This window comes from Peromyscus leucopus, chromosome 17, assembly GCF_004664715.2.
Source record: "Peromyscus leucopus breed LL Stock chromosome 17, UCI_PerLeu_2.1, whole genome shotgun sequence".
Taxonomy (NCBI): domain Eukaryota; kingdom Metazoa; phylum Chordata; class Mammalia; order Rodentia; family Cricetidae; genus Peromyscus; species Peromyscus leucopus.
This window is the reverse complement of record NC_051077.1, coordinates 40,513,927-40,527,324: the sequence shown is the minus strand read 5'-3', so window position 1 is coordinate 40,527,324 and position 13,398 is coordinate 40,513,927.

Below are 13,398 nucleotides of genomic sequence, written 5' to 3'. Positions count from 1 at the left end.
TTTCCCCTGCTGCCTCTCCTCCCAGCCCCTGTCTCCCTCTCTGAGATCCACTTCTCCTCATTTCCCTTCAGAAAGGGGCAGGGCCTCCCAGCGACATCAACCAAACCTGGCATGTCAAGTTATAATAAAACTAGGTACATCCTCTTACACTAGGGGTAAATGAGGCAACCCAGTAGGAGGAAAAGAGTCCCCAAAGCAGGCAAAAGAGTCAGAGAAAGCTACAGCTCCTACTGTAATGAGTCCTACAGGAACACCAAGCTACATAACCATAACATAATATATAGAGGATGTAGGTTAGACCCACATAGGCTCCCTGATTGTAGGTTGAGTCTCTTTGAGCCCCTTTGGACCCTGATTAGTTGATTCTGTGAGCCATTTTCTTCTGGTGTCTTGATCCCCCTGGCTCCCACAATCCTTCCTCACCCTCTTCTGCAGGATTTCACAAGCTCTGCCTAATATTTGCCTGTGGGTCTCTGCATCTGTTCCTATCAGTTGCTGGGTGAAGCCTCTCTGATGATGATTATACTAGGTTCCAGTCTATGGGTACAGCAGAGTATCATCAGCAATCATTTCATTGACAATTTTTTTTTTCTGATCTTGTTTGGTTCTATACTTGGTCTCTAGGTACAGTAGTATTTGGTACTACCCTAGGTTCCTGGCTCTCTAGTCTCAGGTCCTTGGTCACTCAAGAAGTGTAGACTATGGGTTTCATCTTGTGGAGTGGGCCTTAAATCTAATCAGACATCAGTTGGTTACCCCCACAAGCTTTGTACCACCCTTGCACTAACATATCTTGCAGGCGGCACCATTGTAATATAAAGGGTTTGTGACTGGCTTGGTGTTAATGTTTCCCTTTTGGCCCTCCTGCACCAAAGATACTAACAGGCAGGGGTGGGGACTCTATGTAGGCACCAGCTTGACTTCTCCATGTTCAATGAGTTGTGTAGGTGTTGTCTTCAGCAATGGGGCCTTGCTGTCAGTTTGTAGAGAAAAATCTATAGTCTTGGCAACAGCTTGGGCTGTTTGGGGGTTCCCAAACAACTCAATTAGATGTAACCTGATCCTGGTCCTAGAATCTTCATTTGGTGACAAGAGATGGCCAGCTGGGGCTCTGTTTCCCTAATTATTTGGTGAATTCATTTAAATCACCTTCATATATATGTATATTTTGGAAAGTGTCTACTGTATTAGGTTTCTACACCACCTTCAAAAGGTGCTTATTTTTAGCTGCCTCTCCCAGTATTCTCTCCCTCACTCCTGCATTATTACACCACCTTGATCTTCAGTCATTTAGATAATTTGGATAAGGGTTTGTCAGTCACTGATTTTCTCAAAGAACCAATTCTTTGCTTCATTGATTCTTTGTAATGTTTCTTTTTTCTATTTTACTGATTGCAGCCTTGAGTTTGATTATTTCTTGTGATCTATTCTTTTTGGGTGTAATTTCTTCTTTTTGTTCTAGAGCCTACAGGTGTGTTGTTAAGTTAGTAGTATGAAATATCTTTAATTAATTAATTAATTAATTAAATGTAGGCACAGTGCTATGAACTTGTCTTTTAGAACCACCATCATTGTGTCCCATAAGTTTGGGTATGTTGTCTATTTATTTTAATTCAATTCCAGAAAGGTTTTTTGTTTGTTTTGAGACAGGATTTCTCTTCAAAACAGTCCTGGCTGTCCTGGAACTCATTCTGTTGACCAGGCTGGCCTCAAACTCACAGAAATTCACCTGCCTCTGCCTCTTGAGTGCTGGGATTAAAGGTGAGCACCACCACTGCTCAGCTAAAAGTTTTTAATTTCTTTCCAAATTTCTATTTTGATTTGCTTTTCATTTGGTAGTGAATTGTTCTGTTTCCACGAGTTTGTAAGATTTCTCTTGCTTTGGTTGTTATTAAATACAGCTTCAATGTGTGGTGGTCAAATTGGATTCAGGGTGTTATTTCAATTTTCTTATATCTATTAAGATTTGCTTTGTTTCTAAGTATGTGGTTAATTTTGGAGAAAGTTCTTTAATGTTCTGAGGTGAAGGTATATTCTTTCGTGTTTGGGTAAAAAGTTCTACAAATATCTGTTAGGAATATTTCCTTTATAATGTCAGTTAGCTTCAGCACGTCTGTTTAGTTTTTGTTTGGATGAACTATCTTTGTGGAGAGTGGGGTATTGAATTCTCCCTCCATCAGTGTGTGAGGACCAATAGGTGATTTAAGTCTTAGTAGTGTTTCTTTTATGAACAGTTTTATTTGTTTCCTTCAACTGTATTTTTCTCCACTTTCTTTAAGGGATTTATTAATTTCCTTCATTTGTTTGTTTGTGTTTTCCTGACTTTCTTTGAGGGATTTATTCATTTCCTCCAATTGTTTGTGTTTTCCTGGATTTCTTTAACTAATTTATTCATTTCTTCTTTAAGGACCTCTATCGTCATCATATAGTTGGTTTTAAGGTCTTTTTCTTGTACTTTAGCTTTGTTGGAATACTCAGGGCCTGCTGTGGTAGGATAGTTGGGCTGTGGTAGAGACCTATTGCTCTGGCTATTACTGATTGTGTTCTTACACTGGTGTCTAAGTATCTGGGTTTGGGGTAATTATAGGTCTAGGTTATGATTTCTGGATTTGTCTTTGTGGGAGGATATTTGTTCCTTGTTTTCTGTTTCCTCTAGATTTTCAGGAAGTGTGTTGGCTGTGTATTGCCCCTTTTATTGGCCTGCTTGGCTGGTGTGTTCACAGAGAATGCTTGCTTGTGTTGAAGGCTGGGGGAATGGAAGGCCGGGGGACATGGACTGAACTGTTGCAGCACTAGGGATGACCCTGAGAATTGGGTCTGAGAGAAAGAGAGTGGAGAAGGACTGCGGGAAGCCTACCTGGTCATCTGGCAGCCATAATCTGTGGTTGATCAGGGTGTCTTCTTGTACTGGGGACTGAGACACAGGGATGAGCCAGAAACGGGGGCGGTCATCTGTTTATCCTTGATGTTGAGGTATGTTTCTTGTATGCAGCAGAGGGAGGGATGGATCTTGTTTTCACATTCATCCAGTTAGTCTGTGTCTTTTTATTATGGAATTGAGACCATTTATATTGAGAGATTTCAATGACCAATGTTTGTTAATTTCAGTTATTTTGTTGTTGTTGTTGTGGTTGTGGTGGAGGTGATGGTGGTGGTAGTAGGGTGCATGCTTCCCTTATTTTGACTTTGCTGGTATGGAGTGTTTATTTTCTGCATTTTCTTGTGTGTAGTTAACACACATGAAAACACAGGAAATATAGGGTTGAATTTGTAGATAGATATTGTTTAAATTTTACTTTATCATGGAATGTCATATTTCTTCACTCTGTCAAAGAAAATGTTAAATCTAAGAAAGATTCCTTGACAAAACCTCCAGAAAATATGGGACACTATATAAAAAGACAAAAATATACAAATAATAGAAATAGAGGATGAAGTCACAGGCACAGAAATTATTTTCAACAAAACCATAGAAGAAAAATTTTCTAATCCAAAGAAGAGTATCAGTATGGCCATAATCAAAGGTAATTAGGGCGTGGCCACGAGCATACAGAATACTAAATAGACTTGACGTAGCTAGAAAGCGAAACTACACAGACCTTCTCGAAAAAACAAAAAAAAAAAAAAAAAAAAAAAAAAAAGAAATTCCTCTCATCACATAATAATCAAACATTAAACATATAGAACAAAAAATATTAAAAGTTATGAGGGAAAAAGACCAAGTAACATATAAAGGCCGTCCTATTAGAATAGAACCTGACTTCTCAATGGAGATTCTAAAAGTCAGAAGAACCTGGACAGATGTTCTACAAGCTCTAAGAAGTCACAGATGCCAGTCAAGACTACTAAATCTAGCAAAATTTTCAATCACAATAGATGGAGAAAATGAAACATTCTATGATAAAACCAAATTTAAGCAATATCTATCTATGAATCCAGCCCAACATAGGCACTAGGAGAAAAAACCTCAACCTAAAGAAGTTAACAACATGAAACACACACACACACACACACACACACACACACACACACACCATAACAAAATAACAGGAACCAACAAAAACCTCTCATTGATAACTCTCAATGTCAATGGTGACATTTCAAATCTTAACATCTATGTCCCAAAGGGCACCCATTTTTGTAAAGATACAAACAAACAAAGAACACTACGACAGCTTATATCACATACTTTCACATCACTGGCACTGGGAGACTTTAGTACCCCACTCTCACCAAGGACAGGTCAACTAGACAGGAACTAAACAGAGAAATGCTGGAGCTAACTGATGTTATAAACCAAATGAACCTAACAGATATTTACAGAACATTTCACTCAAACACAAAGAATATTCCTTCTTCTCATAACATCACAGAACTTTCTCCAAATTGGAAACATAACCTGACACAAAAGAAGTCCAATAGATAAAAGAAAACTGAAGTAACTCCATGCTCCCTATCAGACCACCATGAATTAAAGCTGAATATCAACAACAACAGAAACAATAGATAGCTTACAAAGTCATGGAAACTGAACAACTCTCTACTGAATTAATAATGAGTCAAGATAGAAATAAAGAAATAAAAAACTTTCTTAAATTGAATGAAAAGGAATGCACAGCATATGCAAACGTATAGGGCACAATAAAAGTGGTGCTAAGAAGAAAGTTCATAGCATTATATGCCTACATATAAAAAAAAGTTAGAGAGATCTCATGCTAGCAATTTAACAGAACACCTTAAAGCTCTAGGACAAAAAGAAGTAAGCATACCCGAAAGGAATAGATGGCAAGAAATAATCAAATTGAGGGCTGAAATCAATATAATAGAAACAAACAGAACAATACAAAGAATCAACGAAACCAAGAGTTTGTTCTTTGAAAAAATCAACAAGATAGACAAACCTTTATTCAAATTAACAAAAAGATGTCAAGAGAATATCCAAATTAATAAAATCAGAACCCAAAGGGGACCATAACAACAGAAACCAAGGAAATCCAGAGAACCATAAGGACATACTTTAAAAACGTGTACTCCACCAACTTGGAAAATCTAAAAGAAATGGGTAATTTTCTTAGTAGGTGTGACTTACCAAAGTTAAATCAAGAAAAACAATTTATTTATTTATTTTATTTTTTTTAATCCTGTACTCCACAAAACTGGAAAATCTAAAAGAAATGGATAATTTTCTGGATAGGTATCACACACCTAAGTTAAATCAAGACCAGATAAACTATTTAAATAGATTAATAACTCCTAAGGAAATAGAAAGAGTCATTAAAAGTCTCCCAACCAAAAAAAACCCAGGACCAGATGGTTTCAATGCAGAATTCTACCAGATTTTCAAAGAAGAGATAATACCAATACTCTTTAAATTGTTCCACACAACAGAAACAGAAGGAACGTTACCAAATCCCTTCTATGAGGCTACAATTACCCTGATTCCCAAGCCAAACAAAGATGCAACAAAGAAAGAGAACTACAGACCAATCTCCCTCATGAACATTGATGCAAAAATACTCAATAAAATACTGGCAAACAGACTCCAAGAACACATCAAAACAATTATCCACCACGATCAAGTAGGCTTCATCCCAGAAATGCAAAGGTGGTTCAACATACGAAAGTCTGTCAATGTAATACACCATATAAACAAACTGAAAGAAAAAAAAAAAAAAACATGTGATCATCTCACTAGATGCTGCAAAGGCCTTTGACAAAATCCAACACCCCTTCATGATAAAGGTCTTGGAGAGATCAGGAATACAGGGAACATACCTAAACATAATAAAGGAAGTTTACAGCAAGCCAACAGCCAACATCAAAGTAAATGGAAAGAAACTCAAAGCAATTCCACTAAAATCAGGAACAAGACAAGGCTGTCTGCTCTCCCTATACTTATTCAATATAGTACTTGAAGTTCTAGCCAGAGCAATAAGACAACATAAGGAGATCAAGGGGATACAAATTGGAAAGGAAGAAGTCAAGCTTTCACTATTCGCAGATGACATGATAGTGTACATAAGTGACCCCAAAAATTCGACCAAGGAACTCATACAGCTTATAGAGACCTAGATCTTATGTAATTGTTAAGTGCTTCTTTTACAACCGGTCTTGGAAAGAGCTTATGCAAATGAAAAGCCCCAAGTCTTAAGATTCATTGAGTTAGCTTCAATTATATTAATACTTAGAAATATTTTTGTTTGTTTCTTGTCTTTTTGTTTTCTGAGACAGGGTTTCACTATGTACTCCTGACTGTTCTGAAATTTGCATTGTAGACCAGGCTGGCTTGAACTCACAGAGATCCTCCTGTCTCTGCCTCCAGAGTGCTGGTATTAAAGATGTGTACCTCTATGCCCAGATAGAAATATTTTTTAATAAGTTGAATCTCTCTAAAGTACACCTAGATGGGTGTTATGCTCTAGTTCCCTGTCTAGCCACTTCATCTTGTTAGATTATGAGAAATGCAGTTCCCATTGCAAATAAACATTGACCTATTGAAAAAAGGCTAAAGGAAAAGTAGAGTGTATGAAATATGGAATAAAGCGTATTAGATTTCCCTAAGGATGGCTATGTGATTTCTACAGGCTTATTCCTAGGTATACTAGGTCTCCTTTCAGTTCATAATCTTTAATACAATTACGTTGACATAGTCAAACACCTGTTTTTCTTAGCCAACTGTTAAAGTCTTGGAAAAAATTCCCAAATAACATTGAACAACAAATGAGAAATATTATGCCTTCCTGCCAGTAATTTAGCTATTGCTCTCTTCTGGTTCTCCAACTATCTTACTTTGCTTTTCAACTCTTTCCTGCCTCCCTCTGTTTGTCTTTAGCAAGGTCCCCCATGGGCTCTAGTAGTGAGAGCTTTTTCCTATGATGTACTGTTTCTTGGTGATAAGTTGAGCAACGTGTTCTTAAACATCTAAGAATAGCTTTAATGGATTTACCCACTTGACTTTAAGCTACATTTCAATTTTCAACTGATGTAATGAAGAAAGGAAGAAAATATGGGATCTATAAGTCAATTGGAGATAGGATAAGTACACCTATCTGACATCTCGATGGATATAAATTATGTCAAGCTTATTCAATAGTTCATAAGTTCATGTCAGCAATGATAACAGTAGCCATTAGTGATGACACTGAAAATGTTGAAACTTTAGGATTTCCTCTGAAGGTCAGGGGATCCAGCCACCAAAGTCACCTTTGATATGGGATGGGAAATAGGAGTGAAAAAAATGTCTAAACATCAACAGATATAACTTGTGTCTTTATTGTTGTTTCCTAAATCTCTGAGGTCATCTCTTAGTTATATTATGATACAATGTGACTATTAAATAAAAGTCAATATTTTATTTTTAGAGATGAGGTTGCAGTATATCTCAGGAGGATTATTCTCTGTAGGATACAGCAAGAGGTATCATTCATTTTTCTCCTGCATAGACTATCTAACAGTTTTCATGTGGCATCTTTGTCTAGTTTCCCAATGACCATGAAGAACCACATAAAGTAACATGAGTCTAAACTCTCAGGTATCCCAGGGAATAACAGTGCTCCTCAAGGAGTGGTCTTTAAAAACAAACGATTAAACTGAACATTTTTGGACTTTGCAAGAATTCTACATCAGACTCTGTAGAGATAGGGTCTGGAATTCTGTATTTAGCATCAACTGCTCATTTATATCTCATACACTCTAAAACATGAGATCTGTGTATCTTAGTTCATAATATTTAATATTGAAGGGGTTCGTGAAGTTTACTTTTCAATCCTCTGAACTTAGGAAGCATGGGGAACTTGTATTCAAACAAAAAAATTAGTTCGAAGGTACACTTAGCAGCTTATTTCCTTCTATATTAATGGTTCATTTGATCAAGGTGGCATTAAGCCACAAGAAATGAGGGTCAATTGTAAGAACTGTCACAACATAGCATTGCCTAAGGACATTGCATATGGCTTTGTAAACTCTGACACATCACAGTGCTCACAGAGATGCAGATTTGGTGGCAAACTGCATGGTGAGAAGTCTATTAAGAATGTCATATACCTCTTCTCTCCCTGGAGAGACCATGATAGTGTCTGGGCATCCTAAGTTGCTCATGTAAAATGTGAGCAAATAAGAATGCAGCTGGGTGCCTGGTCATAACTTTGTCATGAGATGCTACCAAGAGAGCCACAAAGTGGCTGAATTTGGAGTTCAGTAACATTTCAGCATGGACCATTGCTTCCATTTTGCGAAATCCATTTTAAGCTGAAAATTGTGCTCAATCACTGTATTCGCAGATCTGTTTGTGTCTTCTGTGGCTTGGAAGAGGTAACACTCTCAAACTCCTTTGCTCCAGGGACTGGAGTCAGAGCCTATGCTCAACCTGTTCAGTTGATCCCTCGGAGACCCTGCCCACTGTTCTATAATGGCTTATAGAAAGTCCCACAGTGCAGCATTGCAGTACAATAGACACATGGTGATTCCTGTCCCACGTACAGCTTCGAGGTTTTGTTTTGGTTTTTGTTTCTTCAAGATCTGAGGGTCTCATCAGCTGTTATCACTATCACTTTATATTTTATCAAAAGTAATAGAAACTGGACATTCATATCAGAGTATTCAAGGTGGTTAACTGGTTCACACTGACTCCTGTTTGAAGTGTTTCTAGTCACAACTTTATGGGAATTTAAGTGATGGCAGAAGAATGGGAAGAAGAGGTGTGTCTTCTTTGTTTTAGGGGTCTCGTTACATCTATTGTGTGAGTTGCTGTGTTTGTTATTGTGACAGATATCCGAGACAGCAGGGAGGATGGAGTAGTTTGGCTCATGGTTTCAGAAGTTTCAGTTCATGCTTAGCTTGCCCAGTTGTTTTGAGCCCATAGTAAGACACTACAGCAGCAAGAGCACAAGGCTGCTTGGTGGAACAAAGTTGTTCACCTAGCACTGTCTGAGATGCTACATGTCGTGTGCATGTGTGCAGGCGCTGAATGTACATATCTGCATCTATGTACTTCCTGCATCCCTTCTTTTCCATGTTGACCCTAGTATCCTTTATAGTATGACCCACATTCAGTATATGTCTTCCTCAGTTCTCCCTAGAAAATTCATCCTGAAACATGACTTACTTACAAAGCCAGAAGTATGCTTAACTAATCTAGGCAGCTCACAATGACATCAAGTGGATGGACATTCAAGAACCTGTCTTTCCTAAGGATCTTGTTCATGTACCAATATATAAGGCCCTATACCAAAGCTTCATCACTGGTACTGTCCAAATAAAATGTTTGTGAAATAAAGACTATCCTTGGACTGTGAGCCTTCACTCTGGTAACCTGATCTTTTCTCCAGCAGCCCCTAAGTATATCACCATTTGCTATTCAATCTATGAGGTGAAACACAGCGACAGTGCCACCCAGCCTAAAGGGGACTCTACTGAAACAATGAAGCAGTAGAAGGCTGTGTACAAGTATGAGTTGATGAGAACATTGCAATCTCCATTTAGCTAAAATGAAAGGTGTGCATATGAGTTTTTGTTTGCTAAGGCTTATATACTGGATCGTAATTTTCCTCTGAAGAAACTGCTAAATCAACTTAAAAAGAAAAAAATCCAGAACCACCGAAAGTCACTAAAAATGTCAATCGCCTTTCTCAAAGGTTATCAGTAAGTTTCTCTGACTCATGGCAAAGAGAAGAGATCTGCTAAGCTTGAGAACTTTGCTCTGGTTCTATGAAAGCAATGGCAGTATGACAAAATTAAATTAAATTCCATTTGGCCAGAATAAGTTTATTTGATTAGTTAATATTCATGATAGTTCAGAATAACATCAACACTGGGTCTGTAGTGCATTTTGAATTTTACCACCTTCTCTGAAAATGGGCAAATTCAACATGTAGAGAAGTGTGTGTGTGTGTGTGTGTGTGTGTGTGTGTGTGTGTGTGTGTGTGTCTGCGTGTGCGCGCGTGCACGCACACCCCTGAAAAAACTCAATTTATGCTAATTCTGTGCAAAGGAATTTACATTAATAAACAAATTTCACAAAGTATTTTACTATGGAAGGTCCTTGTAAGAATTTCTTTATCAGCTAGACATGGCTGAATACATATATGTAGGGATTTTTTTTTTTATTGTTGTTGTTGCTTGTATTTTGTTTAGACTTTTCCTCCTGATTAACTTTTAAAAATCTATAACTCTACCTAAGTTTGGGTAGAGTTTAAATGTCTGTCAAGATTTTTCTGAAAGGTTTGACATAATCAAAATGTGCTCTTGGCTGAGTTTTCTTCAGTTAGCTCAGACCCAACATGGTAGGAACATGGTCTCCAGTTTCAAGAATATGCTTTCATAAATTAAAGCTGAAAATATTTGGTACTTTTTTTGTAAAGCCCAAAGGCAGGCTCTCTTACTCAGTATTGATAGCATACTAATCTAACTTTCCTTAAATTGCATTTCCAGAATCATGTTTTCGTTGGCTATATTTCAAAATGCTTAAAATTATTCAGAAGTTGAAAAATAATTAAGTCAAGAAAGGCAAAATAAATGTCTGGGTTTAATTTTAAATCAGAACTTTATGAAATTTTAGCAGGATCATCCTAACTAACAATTAAGTGGTTGACTTTTGTGGGGGGAAATGCTGAGGATGGTTTAGATGCTTGGTTTCCTGGACTGTGCCATAAAAGCAACTTTTGTACAATTCTTCATTACTTTGCTTTTGGTTTGGCTTCTACAGGACAGTTCAGTTTACTCTTTGTAATTTCAATTAACTTGTGATTTATGCTAAGAATTAAAGCTTGATGTATTTTATGTTTTGCTTAGACAACTCAATTAGATGAATAGAGTTTATTACATTTTTTATTAAATAATTTTTATTCTTAAACAGAGAGTTGTACACAATGATGACAAAATGGTTCTTTTTAAAGAGGAGATTTTTTTTTAAAGGGTGCTTTTGTAGGGAAAAATTACACACTTCCTTGTGTTATACAGCAAGCATCCTGTGTGTTATTTAGAGATCCTTTATCATGGAGGGTGGTCCAGTGGTGATTTACCAGGGGTGTACAAAAATTTAATTATTATTTGACCTCAAATAATTATATGGCACTAAACTAATTAAAGAGCCAATTAACAATGGACCACTAATGGGCAGTCTGCTCTCGCATGAGTCACTCTCCATTCACAAAGAATAAGTGATTTATATTAGAAACGAGTTGTGAAGGATGTTTTCGGGGGATAACTATTGCTGTCACTGCTATGTTAAATCACAGGCCAACCCCCGGATAAAAAGAGACAGGCTTATCATGAGCCAGGAAAACAGCAGCTCCAGCCTGATAGTCTTGAGTCAAAGCCTTGTTTCAGAGCTATGACTCAGTGTGGGGTAGCCGGGAGCTCTGTTCTCAGCTCTTTCCAGTCCAGCCATTCAGTCCCTAATGTTCAGGTTGCGTGCCTCATGCCGATTAGTTCTGTGAAGTCCATCACAGTCGGCCTTATTTTCTCCAATGCATTCATCTTCATTTCCAAACGAATGAAGGGGAGTTCAGTGGTAGCACTGTCTGTGAGGCAGTGTTAATAGTTCAACCAGGAAAACAACTGGTCAAATGACCAGAGGGATGTGGGATGTGAAAGTCCAACATAAAGAAAGGCTTTTAATATGTCAGTGTGGAGGGCTCAGATGTTTGTGGGAACTAATTTATTGTTATGGTGAGAATAAAAATACCCACAAATATAAACAAATATGCATGTGCATTATTACCGGGTGGGTTATTTTCAGTCTGTCACTTTTTGTCATTTATGACTGCTTTTATGCATTATCCATTCTTTCTTATGACTAAACCACAGAAACATTTCATTATTGCTTTCTTATTCAACAACGTACAAATGAATACAATTGGTGGGTTGAGAAGCAGCAACTGGGGGCTGGAGAGATGGCAAGGCCAGTGTGGGAGGACCCGAGTTAGAATTCCAAGCATCCATGTAAAACTCCAGGAGTGGTAAGTGCACCTGCTTGTAACTCCAGTGTTGTGGGAGGGGGAGACAGGAGGACCACGGGGCCTCACTGGCCGCCAGCCTAGCTCCATGTTCAGTGGGAGACTGTCGGAAAGGAATAAGGCAAACAGTGACAGCGTCCTCCTTCTGGCTTCTAAACACTCACAGGTATGCAGACACACATGTTCACACGTCTCTCTCTGTCTCACACACACAGAGACACATACACACACACGGAGAAAAACAACAACATAGAGAATTATCACTATATTATTATATTTCTGTCAACAGTAGTACAGTCGAGACAAAAGATGACAGGGATCCGGGTACAAACAGGGATTATGGATCCCTGGAAAAGGCGAATTGGGGGCGGCAACCTTAACACCCCAAGGACTGGTCTGGAACTACCATGCTTAGAAATAGGCAAAGCTGAAAATTCAGGTGTTTAAGTGGCTTCTGTTGACTTGAAAATTGAAAACCAGTGTCACAATTTTTAAACACTGTGCAGATTAACAACCAGTTTGCAGGTTGTTTAAGGCTCCTGAGCTGCCAGCTTGTGAACTCTGATTTTAACTTTGTGGGTTGATTCCACTTTATTTCACTTGAATTTTCTCCAAAATGGTCCTCATCTTCTTCTTCTTCTTTTTTTCATTTAAAAAGGTTTTTCATACACTATAACGTGATCATGTTCTGCTACCCCCCACATCTTCCAGATTCTCCTCAGCCCATTTCCCACCCAACTTTACTTTACGATCTCTCTCTCACACACACAAACACAAAAACAAAGAAAATCAAAGTAAACAAACAAACAAAAAAATCAATAAGACAAACGTGCCCTCCCGCATCAAAAATGAAACAAAATGTGACCTCCCCTCAACAAAAAGTTCATCAAATTTGCTTTAGTAATTTAAAGTTTGGACCAAATATTACACCTATACCCTTCTTCAAGTAATGAGCCATACATACATTAGCTATTGTTACTGCTTTGCATGAAAGGAAAGAGATGCTTGGAGTACTCATAGTTACCTCAACAGCACAGACTGACAGAGCTGATGTTTTCTACATAGATATCTTGGGCTTTTTCTAATTATCTTTTTTAAAAAACTTTATTTTTTTTTAATTTAAGAATTTTTTAAATTCATTTTATATACCAACCACAGATCCCTCTCTCATCCTTCTTCCCACTGCCCCTCCCAGACTTTCCCCACCATACCCCCATCCCCCAGGCCTTTTCTAATTATCTTACACTGTGAATTGAATTATGTCCCCACTAAGCTTATTAATTCACATATTGGAGCCCAAACTCCCACCACATGTGGGTAGTCAGAGACCTTTAAAGAGGTAACTGAGGTTGAATGGAGCTCTAATTCAACAGCATTGGTGTCTGAGGGGGAAATCCCCGGGGTAGGTGTGCACAGAGGAGAGACCCTAGAACAGAACATCTAC